Source organism: Eleutherodactylus coqui, chromosome 10 (genome assembly GCF_035609145.1).
Source record: "Eleutherodactylus coqui strain aEleCoq1 chromosome 10, aEleCoq1.hap1, whole genome shotgun sequence".
NCBI lineage: Eukaryota > Metazoa > Chordata > Amphibia > Anura > Eleutherodactylidae > Eleutherodactylus > Eleutherodactylus coqui.
Genome location: NC_089846.1, coordinates 4158541 through 4180130, shown reverse-complemented (window position 1 = coordinate 4180130; position 21590 = coordinate 4158541). Strand labels below are relative to the sequence as shown.

General features: G+C 47.6%; 1 protein-coding gene across 3 annotated transcripts in view; it reads right to left on the bottom strand.

Moving 5' to 3' along the window:
* Window positions 1–21590, bottom strand: part of RNF208 (ring finger protein 208) — a 39259-nt gene that overhangs the window by 6862 nt on the left and 10807 nt on the right. The window contains exon 1 of one of the 3 annotated variants that reach the window (XM_066580029.1): window positions 9264–9344. The exons of the other annotated variants lie outside the window; for them this stretch is intronic. The gene's annotated coding sequence lies outside the window, so the exon portion shown is untranslated. Of the gene's footprint in view, window positions 1–9263; window positions 9345–21590 lie in introns of those variants that run through there. 3 annotated transcript variants of the gene reach the window in all.

Sequence of the window (21590 nt, the reverse complement as noted above, 5' to 3'; positions counted from 1 at the left end):
ATAACTACTATAATACTGCCCCCTATGTACAAGAATATAACTACTATAATACTGCCCCTATGTACAATAATATAACTACTATAATACTGCCCCCTATGTACAAGAATATAACTACTATAATACTGCTCCCAATGTACAAGAATATAACTACTATAATACTGCTCCCCATGTACAAGAATATAACTACTATAATACTGCCTACTATGTACAAGAATATAACTACTATAATAATGCCCCCTATGTACAAAAAAATTACTACTATTATACTGCCCCCTATGTACAAGAATATAACTACTATAATACTGCCCCTATGTACAAGAATATAACTACTATGATACTGCCCCCTATGTACAAGAATATAACTACTATAATACGGCCCCCTATGTACAAGAATATAACTACTATAATACGGCCCCTATGTACAAGAATATAACTACTATAATACTGCCCCCTATGTACAAGAATATAACTACTATAATACTGCCCCCTATGTACAAGAATATAACTACTATAATACTGCCCCCTATGTGCAAGAATATAACTACTATAATACTGCTCCCTATGTACAAGAATATAACTGCTATAATACTGCCCCCTATGTACAAGAATATAACTACTATAATACTGCCTCCTATGTACAAGAATATAACTACTATAATACTGCCCCCTATGTACAAGAATATAACTACTATAATACTGCTCCCCTATGTACAAGAATATAACTACTATAATACTGCCCCTATGTACAAGAATATAACTACTATGATACTGCCCCCTATGTACAAGAATATAACTACTATAATACGGCCCCCTATGTACAAGAATATAACTACTATAATACGGCCCCTATGTACAAGAATATAACTACTATAATACTGCCCCCTATGTACAAGAATATAACTACTATAATACTGCCTCCTATGTACAAGAATATAACTACTATAATACTGCCCCCTATGTGCAAGAATATAACTACTATAATACTGCTCCCTATGTACAAGAATATAACTGCTATAACATTGCCTCCTATGTACAAGAATATAACTACTATAATACTGCCTCCTATGTACAAGAATATAACTACTATAATACTGCTCCTATGTACAGGAATATAACTACTATAATACTGCCTCCTATGTACAAGAATATAACTACTATAATACTGCCCCCTATGTACAAGAATATAACTACTATTATACTGCCCCCTATGTACAAGAACATAACTACTATAATACTGCCCCCAATGTACAAGAATATAACTACTATAATAGTGCCCCCTATGTACAAGAATATAACTAGTATAAAACTGCCCCCTATGTACAAGAATATAACTACTATAACACTGCCTCCTATGTACAAGAATATAACTACTATAATACTGCTCCTATGTACAGGAATATAACTACTATAATACTGCCTCCTATGTACAAGAATATAACTACTATAATACTGCCCCCTATGTACAAGAATATAACTACTATTATACTGCCCCCTATGTACAAGAACATAACTACTATAATACTGCCCCCAATGTACAAGAATATAACTACTATAATAGTGCCCCCTATGTACAAGAATATAACTAGTATAAAACTGCCCCCTATGTACAAGAATATAACTACTATAATACTGCCCCCTATTTACAAGAATATAACTACTATAATATTGCCCCTATGGACAAGAATATAGCTACTATAATACTGCCCCCTATGTACAAGAATATAACTACTATAACACTGCCTCCCATGTACAAGAATATAACTACTATAATACTGCCCCCTATGTACAAGAATATAACTACTATAATACTGCCTCCTATGTACAAGAATATAACTACTATAACACTGCCCCCTATGTACAAGAATATAACCACTATAATACTGCCTCCCATGTACAAGAATATAACTACTATAATACTGCTCCCTATGTACAGGAATATAACTGCTATAATACTGCTCCTATGTACAAGAATATAACTACTATAATACTGCTCCCTATGTACAAGAATATAACTACTATAATACTGCCCCCTATGTACAAGAATATAACCACTATAATACTGCCCCCTATGTACAAGAATATAACTACTATAATACTGCTCCCTATGTACAGGAATATAACTACTATAATACTGCCTCCCATGTACAAGAATATAACTACTATAATACTGCTCCCTATGTACAGGAATATAACTACTATAATACTGCCCCTATATACAAGAATATAACTATTATAATACTGCCCCCTATGTACAAGAATATAACTACTATAATACTGCCCCTATATACAAGAATATAACTATTATAATACTGCCCCTATGTACAAGAATATAACTACTATAGTACTGCCTCCTATGTACAAGAATATAACTTGTATAATACTGCCCCATATGTACAATAATATAACTACTATAATACTGCCCCCTATGTGCAAGAATAGAACTACTATAATACTGCCCCCTATGTACAAGAATTTAACTACTATAATACTGCCCCCTATGTACAAGAATATAACTTGTATAATACTGCCTCCTATGTTCAAGAATGTAACTACTATAATACTGCTCCCTATGTACAAGAATATAACTACTATAATACTGCCCCCTATGTACAAGAATATAACTACTATAATACTGCCCCTTTTGTACAAGAATATAACTACTATAATACTGCCCCCTCTGTACAAGAATATAACTATTATAATACTGCCCCCTATGTACAAGAATATAACTACTATAATACTGCCCCCTATGTACAAAAATATAACTACTATAATACTGCCTCCCATGTACAAGAATATAACTACTATAATACTGCCTCCTATGTACAAGAATATAACTACTATAATACTGCCCCCTATGTGCAAGAATATAACTACTATAATACTGCTCCCTATGTACAAGAATATAACTGCTATAACATTGCCTCCTATGTACAAGAATATAACTACTATAATACTGCCTCCTATGTACAAGAATATAACTACTATAATACTGCTCCTATGTACAGGAATATAACTACTATAATACTGCCTCCTATGTACAAGAATATAACTACTATAATACTGCCCCCTATGTACAAGAATATAACTACTATTATACTGCCCCCTATGTACAAGAACATAACTACTATAATACTGCCCCCAATGTACAAGAATATAACTACTATAATAGTGCCCCCTATGTACAAGAATATAACTAGTATAAAACTGCCCCCTATGTACAAGAATATAACTACTATAACACTGCCTCCTATGTACAAGAATATAACTACTATAATACTGCTCCTATGTACAGGAATATAACTACTATAATACTGCCTCCTATGTACAAGAATATAACTACTATAATACTGCCCCCTATGTACAAGAATATAACTACTATTATACTGCCCCCTATGTACAAGAACATAACTACTATAATACTGCCCCCAATGTACAAGAATATAACTACTATAATAGTGCCCCCTATGTACAAGAATATAACTAGTATAAAACTGCCCCCTATGTACAAGAATATAACTACTATAATACTGCCCCCTATTTACAAGAATATAACTACTATAATATTGCCCCTATGGACAAGAATATAGCTACTATAATACTGCCCCCTATGTACAAGAATATAACTACTATAACACTGCCTCCCATGTACAAGAATATAACTACTATAATACTGCCCCCTATGTACAAGAATATAACTACTATAATACTGCCTCCTATGTACAAGAATATAACTACTATAACACTGCCCCCTATGTACAAGAATATAACCACTATAATACTGCCTCCCATGTACAAGAATATAACTACTATAATACTGCTCCCTATGTACAGGAATATAACTGCTATAATACTGCTCCTATGTACAAGAATATAACTACTATAATACTGCTCCCTATGTACAAGAATATAACTACTATAATACTGCCCCCTATGTACAAGAATATAACCACTATAATACTGCCCCCTATGTACAAGAATATAACTACTATAATACTGCTCCCTATGTACAGGAATATAACTACTATAATACTGCCTCCCATGTACAAGAATATAACTACTATAATACTGCTCCCTATGTACAGGAATATAACTACTATAATACTGCCCCTATATACAAGAATATAACTATTATAATACTGCCCCCTATGTACAAGAATATAACTACTATAATACTGCCCCTATATACAAGAATATAACTATTATAATACTGCCCCTATGTACAAGAATATAACTACTATAGTACTGCCTCCTATGTACAAGAATATAACTTGTATAATACTGCCCCATATGTACAATAATATAACTACTATAATACTGCCCCCTATGTGCAAGAATAGAACTACTATAATACTGCCCCCTATGTACAAGAATTTAACTACTATAATACTGCCCCCTATGTACAAGAATATAACTTGTATAATACTGCCTCCTATGTTCAAGAATGTAACTACTATAATACTGCTCCCTATGTACAAGAATATAACTACTATAATACTGCCCCCTATGTACAAGAATATAACTACTATAATACTGCCCCTTTTGTACAAGAATATAACTACTATAATACTGCCCCCTCTGTACAAGAATATAACTATTATAATACTGCCCCCTATGTACAAGAATATAACTACTATAATACTGCCCCCTATGTACAAAAATATAACTACTATAATACTGCCTCCCATGTACAAGAATATAACTACTATAATACTGCCTCCTATGTACAAGAATATAACTACTATAATACTGCCCCGTATGTCCAAGAATATAACTACTATAATACTGTTCTGTATGTACAAGAATATAACTACTATAATACTGCCCCCTATGTCCAAGAATATAACTACTATAATACTGCCCCCTATGTACAAGAATATAACTACTATAATACTGCCCCTATGTACAATAATATAACTACTATAATACTGCCCCCTATGTACAAGAATATAACTACTATAATACTGCTCCCAATGTACAAGAATATAACTACTATAATACTGCTCCCCATGTACAAGAATATAACTACTATAATACTGCCTACTATGTACAAGAATATAACTACTATAATAATGCCCCCTATGTACAAAAAAATTACTACTATTATACTGCCCCCTATGTACAAGAATATAACTACTATAATACTGCCCCTATGTACAAGAATATAACTACTATGATACTGCCCCCTATGTACAAGAATATAACTACTATAATACGGCCCCCTATGTACAAGAATATAACTACTATAATACGGCCCCTATGTACAAGAATATAACTACTATAATACTGCCCCCTATGTACAAGAATATAACTACTATAATACTGCCCCCTATGTACAAGAATATAACTACTATAATACTGCCCCCTATGTACAAAAATATAACTACTATAATACTGCCCCCTATGTACAAGAATATAACTACTATAATACTGCTCCTATGTACAAGAATATAACTACTATAATACTGCCCCCTATGTACAAGAATATAACTACTATAATACTGCCCCCTATGTACAAGAATATAACTATTATAATACTGCCCCCTATGTACAAGAATATAACTACTATAATACTGCCCCCTATGTACAAGAATATAACTACTATAAGACTGCCCCCTATGTACAAAAATATAACTACTATAATACTGCCTCCTATGTACAAGAATATAACTACTATAATACTGCCCCCTATGTACAAGAATATAACTACTATAATACTGCCCCCCTATGTACAAGAATATAACTACTATAATACTGCCTCCTATGTACAAGAATATAACTACAATAATACTGCCCCCTATGTACAGGAATATAACTATAATAATACTGCCCTCTATGTACAAGAATATAACTACTATAATACTGCCCCCTATGTACAAGAATATAACTACTATAATACTGCCTCCTATGTACAAGAATATAACAACTATAATACTGCCCCCTATGTACAGGAATATAACTATAATAATACTGCCCTCTATGTACAAGAATATAACTACTATAATACTGCCCTCTATGTACAAGAATATAACTACTATAATACTGCTCCTATGTACAGGAATATAACTACTATAATACTGCCCCCTATGTACAAGAATATAACTACTATAATACTGCCCCCTATGTACAAGAATATAACTACTATAATACTGCCCCCCTATGTACAAGAATATAACTACTATAATACTGCCCCTATGTACAAGAATATAACTACTATAATACTGCCCCCTATGTACAAAAATATAACTACTATAATACTGCCTCCTATGTACAAGAATATAACTACTATAATACTGCCCCCTATGTACAAGAATATAACTACTATAATACTGCCCCCTATGTACAAGAATATAACTACTATAATACTGCCCCCCTATGTACAAGAATATAACTACTATAATACTGCCTCCTATGTACAAGAATATAACTACAATAATACTGCCCCCTATGTACAAGAATATAACTACTATAATACTGCTCCCCTATGTACAAGAATATAACTACTATAATACTGCCCCTATGTACAAGAATATAACTACTATAATACTGCCCCCCTATGTACAGGAATATAACTATAATAATACTGCCCTCTATGTACAAGAATATAACTACTATAATACTGCCCCCTATGTACAAGAATATAACTACTATAATACTGCCCCTATGTACAAGAATATAACTACTATAATACTGCCCCTTATGTACAAGAATATAACTACTATAATACTGCCCCTATGTACAAGAATATAACTACTATAATACTGCCCCTATGTACAGGAATATAACTACTATAATACTGCTCCCTATGTACAAGAATATAACTACTATAATACTGCCCCCTATGTACAAGAATATAACTACTATAATACTGCCCCCTATGTACAAGAATATAACCACTATAATACTGCTCCTATGTACAAGAATATAACTACTATAATACTGCCCCCTATGTACAAGAATATAACTACTATAATACTGCCCCCTATGTAAAAGAATATAACTACTATAATACTGCCCCTATGTACAGGAATATAACTACTATAATACTGCACCCTATGTACAAGAATATAACTACTATAATACTGCCCCCTATGTACAAGAATTTAACTACTATAATACTGCCCCCTATGTACAAGAATTTAACTACTATAATACTGCCCCCTATGTACAAGAATATAACTACTATAATACTGCCCCCTATGTACAAGAATATAACTACTATAATACTGCCCCTATGTACATGAATATAACTACTATAATACTGGCCCCTATGTACAAGAATATAACTACTATAATACTGCCCCCTATGTACAAGAATATAACTACTATAATACTGCCCCTATGTACAAGAATACAACTACTATAATACTGTCCCCTATGTACAAGAATATAACTACTATAATACTGCCCCTATGTACAAGAATATAACTACTATAATACGGCCCCCTATGTACAAGAATATAACTACTATAATACTGCCTCCTATGTACAAGAATATAACTACTATAATACTGCCTCCTATGTACAAGAATATAACTACTATAATACTGCCCCCTATGTCCAAGAATATAACTAGTATAATACTGCCCCCTATGTACAAGAATATAACTACTATAATACTGCTCCCTATGTACAAGAATATAACTACTATAATACTGCCTCCTATGTATAAGAATATAACAACTATAATACTGCCCCCATGTACAAGAATATAACTACTATAATACTGCCCCCTATGTACAAGAATATAACTACTATAATACTGCTCCCTATGTACAAGAATATAACTACTATAATAATGCCCCCTATGTACAAGAATATAACTACTATAATACTGCTCCTATGTACAAGAATATAACTACTATAATACTGCTCCTATGTACAAGAATATAACTACTATAATACTGCTCCCTATGTACAAGAATATAACTACTATAATACTGCCTCCTGTGTACAAGAATATAACTACTATAATACTGCTCCCTATGTACAAGAATATAACTACTATAATACTGCCCCCTATGTCCAAGAATATAACTACTATAATACTGTCCCCTATGTACAAGAATATAACTACTATAATACTGCTCCTATATACAAGAATATAACTACTATAATACTGCTCCCTATGTACAAGAATATAACTACTATAATACTGTCCCCTATGTACAAGAATATAACTACTATAATACTGCCCCCTATGTACAAGAATATAACTACTATAATACTGCCCCCTATGTACAAGAATATAACTACTATAATACTGCCCCCTATGTACAATAATATAACTACTATAATACTGCCCCCTATGTACAAGAATATAACTACTATAATACTGCCCCCTATGTACAAGAATATAACTACTATAATACTGCTCCCTATGTACAAGAATATAACTACTATAATACTGCCCCCTATGTACAAGAATATAACTACTATAATACTGCCTCCTATGTACAAGAATATAACTACTATAATACTGCCCCATATGTACAAGAATATAACTACTATAATACTGCCCCCTATGTACAAGAATATAACTACTATAATATACTGCCCCCTATGGACAAGAATATAACTACTATAATACTGCCCACTATGTACAAGAATATAACTACTATAATACTGCTCCCTATGTACAAGAATATAACTACTATAATACTGCCCCCTATGTACAAGAATATAACTACTATAATACTGCCCCCTATGTACAAGAATATAACTACTATAATACTGTGCCCTATCGTAAAGAATTTTCATGTGTGCAGGTAGGACAATTCCCTCAGCTCTTGGCTAGACCGCATAATGAGATGTTTATTTGCATATAATTTACATAACTAAACACTCTTAGTTCCCGCTTCCCTTTCTCTGCCATAAGTCGCGGTTTCTGATTTTCCTGGATGACATTGGATCTTGTTGCTTCGTTACAGGAATGGCAGCTGGATGGGGGGGGGGGGGGGGGGGGGGGGTCGGACAGGACAGAACGTGCGTCGCCGTATTACAATGGGAACGTTCCGAGCTTTCTGGAATGTTGCCGGAAATGTAGCAGCCGGCTGCCAGTGCAGGAATAATAGTCACATGACCGCTGAGGAAACCCGTTTATTGGGTTCCCAGCATGGCTATGTGGTCTGGCCCCCCGTACGGCGCAGCGACCCCACCTGCTGCAGGAAATGTAAGGAGCTGTAAGGAGAGCCGCTCCCGATGACTCACAAGACTTCACGTTACTCCTCGCGTTTGACCGCGCAGTTCGCCCATTTACTTACTTGGAGACGCAGGAAAGTCGAGGTTCTTATTTGGGAAAAGTTGCTCTGTTATCAGTGGGCTGCGGGAAGAAATCATTTCCGCCCCCCGAGTTATCGCAAAATATATAGATGACACATACGGCTCTGCTATACCGTAGCCGCCAACCTCCCGAAATCCAGGACCGCCCCCATATAACGCATCCGTCTCCATACTTGTTCGTGGGACAGTGAAGCGCAGTGGGGGGTCCAACCCTATGAAAAAACGGACAGAAACGTATATCAGGCTAAACGGCGCCAAAAGTCTGACCGCATTTATCCCATTATAGCTTATTATGGACAGAAAACGTGACATGTGCAGCGTGGACGACCCTTACCCCCCCCCACCGGGCCGACCACCGTGCCCCCATAACAAAGTGTCTCCATAACAGCGCCCACAGCACAGACCCCCCGAGTGCCGCGTACTAGACGGCCGTAGTGCCCCATCTGCCAGCCATAAGGCAATATTCACGAGGGCAGAATCGGCGTTGGGTTTGTCTGCGCAGATTCCACCTCTGAACACGCTACGTATTTCTGTCGCTTCACTTTTTTTTTTGCAATGCAGATTTGAGACTTGGAAATCTCCCCAGCGTCCAGCCGAGCGCGGCGACTCCCCGCAAAATCAACCGCCGTGCGTCACCACTGATCTCATGCGGATTCCACGATGTGCAGTCTAAGGGTTCGTTCACACGGTGCACACAGCATGCTCACAGACCGCAGCCCGGCGCCTTCCGGCGCGCTGCATTTTCTTCTGTATGTGTGAGCATTGCGTTTTTCACGCAAGAAACAAACAAAGCGCAATCGGCCGCATGGATTCCCAGCGTAAATAAGCGCCAACTTCAATGGATTCCGTTTTCACTATTGAGATTGTTGCCTGTTAATAGTACGTCGAGAAAAGATAGGACCCGCCCCATAATACCGGGTGCGGGAGGATCGCCCTATAATACCGGGTGCGGGAGGATCGCCCCATAATACCGCATGCGGGGAGGATCGCCCTATAATACCGGATGCGGGAGGATCGCCCCATAATACCGGGTGCGGGAGGATCGCCCCATAATACCGGGTGCGGGAGGATCGCCCTATAATACCGCGTGTGGGGAGGATCGCCCTATAATACCGCGTGTGGGGAGGATCGCCATATAATACCGGGTGCGGGAGGATCGCCCTATAATACCGCGTGTGGGGAGGATCGCCCTATAATACCGCATGCGGGGAGGATCGCCCCATAATACCGCATGCGGGGAGGATCGCCATATAATACCGCGTGCAGGGAGGATCGCCCTATAATACCGGGTGCGGGAGGATCGCCCTATAATACCGCGTGCGGGGAGGATCGCCCTATAATACCGCATGCGGGGAGGATCGCCCTATAATACCGCATGCGGGGAGGATCGCCCCATAATACCGCATGCGGGGAGGATCGCCATATAATACCGCGTGCAGGGAGAATCGCACTATAATACCGGGTGCGGGAGGATCGCCCTATAATACCGCGTGTGGGGAGGATCGCCCTATAATACCGCATGCGGGGAGGATCGCCCCATAATACCGCATGCGGGGAGGATCGCCATATAATACCGCGTGCAGGGAGGATCGCCCTATAAGACTGCATGCGGGAAGGATCGCCTTATAATACTATGTGCAAGGAGGATCGCCCTATAATACCGCATGCGGGGAGGATCGCCCCATAATACCGCGTGCGGGGAGGATCGCCCCAAAATACCGCGTGCGGGGAGGATCGCCCTATAATACCGCGTGCGGGGAGGATCGCCCCATAATACCGCGTGCGGGGAGGATCGCCCCATAATACCGCGTGCGGGGAGGATCGCCCCATAATACCGCGTGCGGGGAGGATCGCCCTATAATACCGCGTGCGGGGAGGATCGCCCCATAATACCGCATGCGGGGAGGATCGCCCTATAATACCGCGTGCGGGGAGGATCGCCCTATAATACCACGTGCGGGGAGGATCGCCCTATAATACCGCGTGTGGGGAGGATCGCCCTATAATACCGCGTGTGGGGAGGATCGCCCTATAATACCACGTGCGGGGAGGATCGCCGTATAATACCGCGTGCGGGAAGGATCGCCCTATAATGCTGCGTGCGAGGAGTATCGCCCTATCATACCATGTGTGGGGAGGATCGCCCTATAATACCACGTGCGGGGAGGATGGCCCTATAATACCGCGTGCGAGGAGGATGGCCCTATAATATTGCATGCGGGGAGGATCGCCCTATAATACTGCGTGCGGGGAGGATCGCCCTATAATACTGTGTGCGGGGAGGATCGCCCTATAATACTGTGTGCGGGGAGGATCGCCCTATAATACTGCGTGCGGGGAGGATCGCCCTATAATACTGTGTGCGGGGAGGATGGCCCTATAATACCTTGTGCGAAGAGGATGGCCCTATAATACTGCGTGCGGGGAGGATGGCCCTATAATACCGCGTGCGGGGAGGATGGCCCTATAATACCGCGTGCGGGGAGGATGGCCCTATAATACCGTGTGCGGGGAGGATCGCCCTATAATACTGCGTGCGGGGAGGATCGCCCTATAATACCGCGTGCGGGGAGGATGGCCCTATAATACCGCGTGCGGGGAGGATGGCCCTATAATACCGCGTGCGGGGAGGATCGCCCTATAATACTGCGTGCAGAGAGGATCGCCCTATAATACCGCGTGCGGGGAGTATCGCCCTATAATACCGCGTGCAGAGAGGATCGCCCTATAATACCGCGTGCGGGGAGGATGGCCCTATAATACCGCGTGCGGGGAGGATGGCCCTATAATACTGCGTGCAGAGAGAATCGCCCTATAATACAGCGTGCGGGGAGGATCGCCCTATAATACCGCGTGCGGGGAGGATCGCCCTATAATACCGCGTGCGAGGAGGATCGCCCTATAATACCGTGTGCGGGGAGGATCGCCCTATAATACCGTGTGCAGAGAGGATCGCCCTATAATACCGCGTGCGGGGAGGATCGCCCTATAATACCGTGTGCGGGGAGTATCGCCCTATAATACCACATGCGGGGAGGATGGCCCTATAATACCGCGTGCAGAGAGGATCGCCCTATAATACCGTGTGCGGGGAGTATCGCCCTATAATACCGCGTGCAGAGAGGATCGCCCTATAATACCGCGTGCGGGGAGGATGGCCCTATAATACCGCGTGCGGGGAGGATGGCCCTATAATACTGCGTGCAGAGAGGATCGCCCTATAATACAGCGTGCGGGGAGGATCGCCCTATAATACCGCATGCGGGGAGGATCGCCCTATAATACCGCGTGCGGGGAGGATCGCCCTATAATACCGCGTGCGGGGAGGATCGCCCTATAATACCGTGTGCGGGGAGGATCGCCCTATAATACCGCGTGCAGAGAGGATCGCCCTATAATACCGCGTGCAGGGAGGATCGCCCTATAATACCGCGTGCGGGGAGGATCGCCCTATAATACCGTGTGCGGGGAGGATCGCCATATAATACCGGGTGCGGGAGGATCGCCCTATAATACCGCGTGTGGGGAGGATCGCCCTATAATACCGCATGCGGGGAGGATCGCCCCATAATACCGCATGCGGGGAGGATCGCCATATAATACCGCGTGCAGGGAGGATCGCCCTATAATACCGGGTGCGGGAGGATCGCCCTATAATACCGCGTGCGGGGAGGATCGCCCTATAATACCGCATGCGGGGAGGATCGCCCTATAATACCGCATGCGGGGAGGATCGCCCCATAATACCGCATGCGGGGAGGATCGCCATATAATACCGCGTGCAGGGAGGATCGCACTATAATACCGGGTGCGGGAGGATCGCCCTATAATACCGCGTGTGGGGAGGATCGCCCTATAATACCGCATGCGGGGAGGATCGCCCCATAATACCGCATGCGGGGAGGATCGCCATATAATACCGCGTGCAGGGAGGATCGCCCTATAAGACTGCATGCGGGAAGGATCGCCTTATAATACTATGTGCGAGGAGGATCGCCCTATAATACCGCATGCGGGGAGGATCGCCCCATAATACCGCGTGCGGGGAGGATCGCCCCATAATACCGCGTGCGGGGAGGATCGCCCTATAATACCGCGTGCGGGGAGGATGGCCCTATAATACCGTGTGCGGGGAGGATCGCCCTATAATACTGCGTGCGGGGAGGATCGCCCTATAATACCGCGTGCGGGGAGGATGGCCCTATAATACCGCGTGCGGGGAGGATGGCCCTATAATACCGCGTGCGGGGAGGATCGCCCTATAATACTGCGTGCAGAGAGGATCGCCCTATAATACCGCGTGCGGGGAGTATCGCCCTATAATACCGCGTGCAGAGAGGATGGCCCTATAATACCGCGTGCGGGGAGGATGGCCCTATAATACCGCGTGCGGGGAGGATGGCCCTATAATACTGCGTGCAGAGAGAATCGCCCTATAATACAGCGTGCGGGGAGGATCGCCCTATAATACCGCGTGCGGGGAGGATCGCCCTATAATACCGCGTGCGAGGAGGATCGCCCTATAATACCGTGTGCGGGGAGGATCGCCCTATAATACCGTGTGCAGAGAGGATCGCCCTATAATACCGCGTGCGGGGAGGATCGCCCTATAATACCGTGTGCGGGGAGTATCGCCCTATAATACCACATGCGGGGAGGATGGCCCTATAATACCGCGTGCAGAGAGGATCGCCCTATAATACCGTGTGCGGGGAGTATCGCCCTATAATACCGCGTGCAGAGAGGATCGCCCTATAATACCGCGTGCGGGGAGGATGGCCCTATAATACCGCGTGCGGGGAGGATGGCCCTATAATACTGCGTGCAGAGAGGATCGCCCTATAATACAGCGTGCGGGGAGGATCGCCCTATAATACCGCATGCGGGGAGGATCGCCCTATAATACCGCGTGCGGGGAGGATCGCCCTATAATACCGCGTGCGGGGAGGATCGCCCTATAATACCGTGTGCGGGGAGGATCGCCCTATAATACCGCGTGCAGAGAGGATCGCCCTATAATACCGCGTGCAGGGAGGATCGCCCTATAATACCGCGTGCGGGGAGGATCGCCCTATAATACCGTGTGCGGGGAGGATCGCCATATAATACCGGGTGCGGGAGGATCGCCCTATAATACCGCGTGTGGGGAGGATCGCCCTATAATACCGCATGCGGGGAGGATCGCCCCATAATACCGCATGCGGGGAGGATCGCCATATAATACCGCGTGCAGGGAGGATCGCCCTATAATACCGGGTGCGGGAGGATCGCCCTATAATACCGCGTGCGGGGAGGATCGCCCTATAATACCGCATGCGGGGAGGATCGCCCTATAATACCGCATGCGGGGAGGATCGCCCCATAATACCGCATGCGGGGAGGATCGCCATATAATACCGCGTGCAGGGAGGATCGCACTATAATACCGGGTGCGGGAGGATCGCCCTATAATACCGCGTGTGGGGAGGATCGCCCTATAATACCGCATGCGGGGAGGATCGCCCCATAATACCGCATGCGGGGAGGATCGCCATATAATACCGCGTGCAGGGAGGATCGCCCTATAAGACTGCATGCGGGAAGGATCGCCTTATAATACTATGTGCGAGGAGGATCGCCCTATAATACCGCATGCGGGGAGGATCGCCCCATAATACCGCGTGCGGGGAGGATCGCCCCATAATACCGCGTGCGGGGAGGATCGCCCTATAATACCGCGTGCGGGGAGGATCGCCCCATAATACCGCGTGCGGGGAGGATCGCCCCATAATACCGCGTGCGGGGAGGATCGCCCCATAATACCGCGTGCGGGGAGGATCGCCCTATAATACCGCGTGCGGGGAGGATCGCCCCATAATACCGCATGCGGGGAGGATCGCCCTATAATACCGCGTGCGGGGAGGATCGCCCTATAATACCACGTGCGGGGAGGATCGCCCTATAATACCGCGTGTGGGGAGGATCGCCCTATAATACCGCGTGTGGGGAGGATCGCCCTATAATACCACGTGCGGGGAGGATCGCCGTATAATACCGCGTGCGGGAAGGATCGCCCTATAATGCTGCGTGCGAGGAGTATCGCCCTATCATACCATGTGTGGGGAGGATCGCCCTATAATACCACGTGCGGGGAGGATCGCCCTATAATACCGCGTGCGGGGAGGATCGCCCCATAATACCGCATGCGGGGAGGATCGCCCTATAATACCGCGTGCGGGGAGGATCGCCCTATAATACCACGTGCGGGGAGGATCGCCCTATAATACCGCGTGTGGGGAGGATCGCCCTATAATACCGCGTGTGGGGAGGATCGCCCTATAATACCACGTGCGGGGAGGATCGCCGTATAATACCGCGTGCGGGAAGGATCGCCCTATAATGCTGCGTGCGAGGAGTATCGCCCTATCATACCATGTGTGGGGAGGATCGCCCTATAATACCACGTGCGGGGAGGATGGCCCTATAATACCGCGTGCGAGGAGGATGGCCCTATAATATTGCATGCGGGGAGGATCGCCCTATAATACTGCGTGCGGGGAGGATCGCCCTATAATACTGTGTGCGGGGAGGATCGCCCTATAATACTGTGTGCGGGGAGGATCGCCCTATAATACTGCGTGCGGGGAGGATCGCCCTATAATACTGTGTGCGGGGAGGATGGCCCTATAATACCTTGTGCGAAGAGGATGGCCCTATAATACTGCGTGCGGGGAGGATCGCCCTATAATACCGCGTGCGGGGAGGATGGCCCTATAATACCGCGTGCGGGGAGGATGGCCCTATAATACCGTGTGCGGGGAGGATCGCCCTATAATACTGCGTGCGGGGAGGATCGCCCTATAATACCGCGTGCGGGGAGGATGGCCCTATAATACCGCGTGCGGGGAGGATGGCCCTATAATACCGCGTGCGGGGAGGATCGCCCTATAATACTGCGTGCAGAGAGGATCGCCCTATAATACCGCGTGCGGGGAGTATCGCCCTATAATACCGCGTGCAGAGAGGATCGCCCTATAATACCGCGTGCGGGGAGGATGGCCCTATAATACCGCGTGCGGGGAGGATGGCCCTATAATACTGCGTGCAGAGAGAATCGCCCTATAATACAGCGTGCGGGGAGGATCGCCCTATAATACCGCGTGCGGGGAGGATCGCCCTATAATACCGCGTGCGAGGAGGATCGCCCTATAATACCGTGTGCGGGGAGGATCGCCCTATAATACCGTGTGCAGAGAGGATCGCCCTATAATACCGCGTGCGGGGAGGATCGCCCTATAATACCGTGTGCGGGGAGTATCGCCCTATAATACCACATGCGGGGAGGATGGCCCTATAATACCGCGTGCAGAGAGGATCGCCCTATAATACCGTGTGCGGGGAGTATCGCCCTATAATACCGCGTGCAGAGAGGATCGCCCTATAATACCGCGTGCGGGGAGGATGGCCCTATAATACCGCGTGCGGGGAGGATGGCCCTATAATACTGCGTGCAGAGAGGATCGCCCTATAATACAGCGTGCGGGGAGGATCGCCCTATAATACCGCGTGCGGGGAGGATCGCCCTATAATACCGCGTGCGGGGAGGATCGCCCTATAATACCGCGTGCGGGGAGGATCGCCCTATAATACCGTGTGCGGGGAGGATCGCCCTATAATACCGCGTGCAGAGAGGATCGCCCTATAATACCGCGTGCAGGGAGGATCGCCCTATAATACCGCGTGCGGGGAGGATCGCCCTATAATACCGTGTGCGGGGAGGATCGCCATATAATACCGGGTGCGGGAGGATCGCCCTATAATACCGCGTGTGGGGAGGATCGCCCTATAATACCGCATGCGGGGAGGATCGCCCCATAATACCGCATGCGGGGAGGATCGCCATATAATACCGCGTGCAGGGAGGATCGCCCTATAATACCGGGTGCGGGAGGATCGCCCTATAATACCGCGTGCGGGGAGGATCGCCCTATAATACCGCATGCGGGGAGGATCGCCCTATAATACCGCATGCGGGGAGGATCGCCCCATAATACCGCATGCGGGGAGGATCGCCATATAATACCGCGTGCAGGGAGGATCGCACTATAATACCGGGTGCGGGAGGATCGCCCTATAATACCGCGTGTGGGGAGGATCGCCCTATAATACCGCATGCGGGGAGGATCGCCCCATAATACCGCATGCGGGGAGGATCGCCATATAATACCGCGTGCAGGGAGGATCGCCCTATAAGACTGCATGCGGGAAGGATCGCCTTATAATACTATGTGCGAGGAGGATCGCCCTATAATACCGCATGCGGGGAGGATCGCCCCATAATACCGCGTGCGGGGAGGATCGCCCCATAATACCGCGTGCGGGGAGGATCGCCCTATAATACCGCGTGCGGGGAGGATCGCCCGATAATACCGCGTGCGGGGAGGATCGCCCCATAATACCGCGTGCGGGGAGGATCGCCCCATAATACCGCGTGCGGGGAGGATCGCCCTATAATACCGCGTGCGGGGAGGATCGCCCCATAATACCGCATGCGGGGAGGATCGCCCTATAATACCGCGTGCGGGGAGGATCGCCCTATAATACCACGTGCGGGGAGGATCGCCCTATAATACCGCGTGTGGGGAGGATCGCCCTATAATACCGCGTGTGGGGAGGATCGCCCTATAATACCACGTGCGGGGAGGATCGCCGTATAATACCGCGTGCGGGAAGGATCGCCCTATAATGCTGCGTGCGAGGAGTATCGCCCTATCATACCATGTGTGGGGAGGATCGCCCTATAATACCACGTGCGGGGAGGATCGCCCTATAATACCGCGTGCGGGGAGGATCGCCCCATAATACCGCATGCGGGGAGGATCGCCCTATAATACCGCGTGCGGGGAGGATCGCCCTATAATACCACGTGCGGGGAGGATCGCCCTATAATACCGCGTGTGGGGAGGATCGCCCTATAATACCGCGTGTGGGGAGGATCGCCCTATAATACCACGTGCGGGGAGGATCGCCGTATAATACCGCGTGCGGGAAGGATCGCCCTATAATGCTGCGTGCGAGGAGTATCGCCCTATCATACCATGTGTGGGGAGGATCGCCCTATAATACCACGTGCGAGGAGGATGGCCCTATAATATTGCATGCGGGGAGGATCGCCCTATAATACTGCGTGCGGGGAGGATCGCCCTATAATACTGTGTGCGGGGAGGATCGCCCTATAATACTGTGTGCGGGGAGGATCGCCCTATAATACTGCGTGCGGGGAGGATCGCCCTATAATACTGTGTGCGGGGAGGATGGCCCTATAATACCTTGTGCGAAGAGGATGGCCCTATAATACTGCGTGCGGGGAGGATCGCCCTATAATACCGCGTGCGGGGAGGATGGCCCTATAATACCGCGTGCGGGGAGGATGGCCCTATAATACCGTGTGCGGGGAGGATCGCCCTATAATACTGCGTGCGGGGAGGATCGCCCTATAATACCGCGTGCGGGGAGGATGGCCCTATAATACCGCGTGCGGGGAGGATGGCCCTATAATACCGCGTGCGGGGAGGATCGCCCTATAATACTGCGTGCAGAGAGGATCGCCCTATAATACCGCGTGCGGGGAGTATCGCCCTATAATACCGCGTGCAGAGAGGATCGCCCTATAATACCGCGTGCGGGGAGGATGGCCCTATAATACCGCGTGCGGGGAGGATGGCCCTATAATACTGCGTGCAGAGAGAATCGCCCTATAATACAGCGTGCGGGGAGGATCGCCCTATAATACCGCGTGCGGGGAGGATCGCCCTATAATACCGCGTGCGAGGAGGATCGCCCTATAATACCGTGTGCGGGGAGGATCGCCCTATAATACCGTGTGCAGAGAGGATCGCCCTATAATACCGCGTGCGGGGAGGATCGCCCTATAATACCGTGTGCGGGGAGTATCGCCCTATAATACCACATGCGGGGAGGATGGCCCTATAATACCGCGTGCAGAGAGGATCGCCCTATAATACCGTGTGCGGGGAGTATCGCCCTATAATACCGCGTGCAGAGAGGATCGCCCTATAATACCGCGTGCGGGGAGGATGGCCCTATAATACCGCGTGCGGGGAGGATGGCCCTATAATACTGCGTGCAGAGAGGATCGCCCTATAATACAGCGTGCGGGGAGGATCGCCCTATAATACCGCGTGCGGGGAGGATCGCCCTATAATACCGCGTGCGGGGAGGATCGCCCTATAATACCGCGTGCGGGGAGGATCGCCCTATAATACCGTGTGCGGGGAGGATCGCCCTATAATACCGCGTGCAGAGAGGATCGCCCTATAATACCGCGTGCAGGGAGGATCGCCCTATAATACCGCGTGCGGGGAGGATCGCCCTATAATACCGTGTGCGGGGAGGATCGCCATATAATACCGGGTGCGGGAGGATCGCCCTATAATACCGCGTGTGGGGAGGATCGCCCTATAATACCGCATGCGGGGAGGATCGCCCCATAATACCGCATGCGGGGAGGATCGCCATATAATACCGCGTGCAGGGAGGATCGCCCTATAATACCGGGTGCGGGAGGATCGCCCTATAATACCGCGTGCGGGGAGGATCGCCCTATAATACCGCATGCGGGGAGGATCGCCCTATAATACCGCATGCGGGGAGGATCGCCCCATAATACCGCATGCGGGGAGGATCGCCATATAATACCGCGTGCAGGGAGGATCGCACTATAATACCGGGTGCGGGAGGATCGCCCTATAATACCGCGTGTGGGGAGGATCGCCCTATAATACCGCATGCGGGGAGGATCGCCCCATAATACCGCATGCGGGGAGGATCGCCATATAATACCGCGTGCAGGGAGGATCGCCCTATAAGACTGCATGCGGGAAGGATCGCCTTATAATACTATGTGCGAGGAGGATCGCCCTATAATACCGCATGCGGGGAGGATCGCCCCATAATACCGCGTGCGGGGAGGATCGCCCCATAATACCGCGTGCGGGGAGGATCGCCCTATAATACCGCGTGCGGGGAGGATCGCCCCATAATACCGCGTGCGGGGAGGATCGCTCCATAATACCGCGTGCGGGGAGGATCGCCCCATAATACCGCGTGCGGGGAGGATCGCCCTATAATACCGCGTGCGGGGAGGATCGCCCCATAATACCGCATGCGGGGAGGATCGCCCTATAATACCGCGTGCGGGGAGGATCGCCCTATAATACCACGTGCGGGGAGGATCGCCCTATAATACCGCGTGTGGGGAGGATCGCCCTATAATACCGCGTGTGGGGAGGATCGCCCTATAATACCACGTGCGGGGAGGATCGCCGTATAATACCGCGTGCGGGAAGGATCGCCCTATAATGCTGCGTGCGAGGAGTATCGCCCTATCATACCATGTGTGGGGAGGATCGCCCTATAATACCACGTGCGGGGAGGATCGCCCTATAATACCGCGTGCGGGGAGGATGGCCCTATAATACCGCGTGCGGGGAGGATGGCCCTATAATACCGTGTGCGGGGAGGATCGCCCTATAATACTGCGTGCGGGGAGGATCGCCCTATAATACCGCGTGCGGGGAGGATGGCCCTATAATACCGCGTGCGGGGAGGATGGCCCTATAATACCGTGTGCGGGGAGGATCGCCCTATAATACTGCGTGCGGGGAGGATCGCCCTATAATACCGCGTGCGGGGAGGATGGCCCTATAATACCGCGTGCGGGGAGGATGGCCCTATAATACCGCGTGCGGGGAGGATCGCCCTATAATACTGCGTGCAGAGAGGATCGCCCTATAATACCGCGTGCGGGGAGTATCGCCCTATAATACCGCGTGCAGAGAGGATCGCCCTATAATACCGCGTGCGGGGAGGATGGCCCTATAATACCGCGTGCGGGGAGGATGGCCCTATAATACTGCGTGCAGAGAGAATCGCCCTATAATACAGCGTGCGGGGAGGATCGCCCTATAATACCGCGTGCGGGGAGGATCGCCCTATAATACCGCGTGCGAGGAGGATCGCCCTATAATACCGTGTGCGGGGAGGATCGCCCTATAATACCGTGTGCAGAGAGGATCGCCCTATAATACCGCGTGCGGGGAGGATCGCCCTATAATACCGTGTGCGGGGAGTATCGCCCTATAATACCACATGCGGGGAGGATGGCCCTATAATACCGCGTGCAGAGAGGATCGCCCTATAATACCGTGTGCGGGGAGTATCGCCCTATAATACCGCGTGCAGAGAGGATCGCCCTATAATACCGCGTGCGGGGAGGATGGCCCTATAATACCGCGTGCGGGGAGGAT